This window comes from Primulina huaijiensis, chromosome 7, assembly GCF_012295235.1.
Source record: "Primulina huaijiensis isolate GDHJ02 chromosome 7, ASM1229523v2, whole genome shotgun sequence".
Lineage (NCBI taxonomy): Eukaryota > Viridiplantae > Streptophyta > Magnoliopsida > Lamiales > Gesneriaceae > Primulina > Primulina huaijiensis.
The window spans coordinates 21250312-21251459 of NC_133312.1; the positions used below are offsets into that span (position 1 = coordinate 21250312).

General features: G+C 40.2%; 1 long non-coding RNA gene across 2 annotated transcripts; it reads left to right on the forward strand.

Moving 5' to 3' along the window:
* The first annotated feature begins 334 nt into the window (after nt 1-334).
* Nucleotides 335-1148, forward strand: LOC140980327 (uncharacterized). 2 transcript variants are annotated; one of them, XR_012175926.1, is made up of 3 exons: nt 335-644; nt 857-974; nt 1054-1148. It is a non-coding gene; the product is annotated as an uncharacterized lncRNA (long non-coding RNA). The 2 variants fall into 2 exon arrangements; XR_012175927.1 differs by having other exon boundaries at nt 1071-1148.

Sequence of the window (1148 nt, forward strand, 5' to 3'; positions counted from 1 at the left end):
TTTTTTTTTATCATGTTAACAGTGTATTTGCAATTGTAGTAATGTAATTTGCATGTTTTATTTTTCAAGTTTTGGTTTCTTTTTAAACCGGAGTTTGTCGATTTTACTTCCAAATAATATTATAATAAAATCACGACACATATGTTTGAAAGTTTTCTTCGAAAAATCTATGTCAACATCCACATTCGCAAAAAAATCAATAAATGAAAAATTACAAATTACACAACTACAAATGTAGATTAAATGAGTAAAAATGAAAATTTTTCTGACCATCACCAAAAATGATACACACACACACACTCTTATATTAAGCTTGCTATTGCTCAAATTGGCCAGTTTCCTCCCGGTACCAGGTAACACCCCCAAACACGTGTCTCCGCAACCACAACACAGCCCAGGGCCAATACCACGTGGGATGTGCTCTCCTCTCCACCGCACCCCTAGCTTCCGGTTGCACCGCTGTTTCTTCGTCTCTTCGTATCCCTCGTCCTCCTTTGTTTTCCTTTGCTTGTTTCTCGTTTTCTCCCTACTGAAGCGAACAGATCCCAGCAAAAAAAGGCCTGCTTGATGTGTTTTCTGCGTCCTTCTTCTTCTAGCTTTCCGGCGTCGCCTCTGCTGCGTTGCTTTCCCCCTTGTCTAGACTGGTAAGATTCTATTGTGTTTGATTTTTCCCATTTTCCTCACGATATTATCTTGAAATCTTGGGTTTGTTCTTCTTCTTCTATTGTTTTGTTTTTCTGTTTTTTAGAGTTACTCCGCCTTTGGTTGGGTCGCTTCCTTGTTCTGTTTCTCATTCGTTTGCTTGCTCTCTTTGACATTGTTCCTTGCCTCGGTTTTTGTCTTTCCCCCATTGCAGCGGGCAAGGTCCAGAAAAAAAGGGTTGGCCGGTTCGTCGTCGGCGGTCTTCTTCTTCTTTCAGCTCCTCACTTCTCGTTCTTATCTCTGCTTTCTGTCTTTCTTCCCTCTCGCCATTGGTAAGATCCTACAGCTTTTCCGATGTCTCCTCCTTTTTCAAAAAATTTCTTATCCCTGGATTTTATGTTTCCACCTCAGCTATCTTGCTCTTTTAGATTTTCTTCCGCATGTTCTTGCCTTGTTCTTCTCTGGAATTTCAGAAACCTTGACATGAATACTAAATAACTATCTGG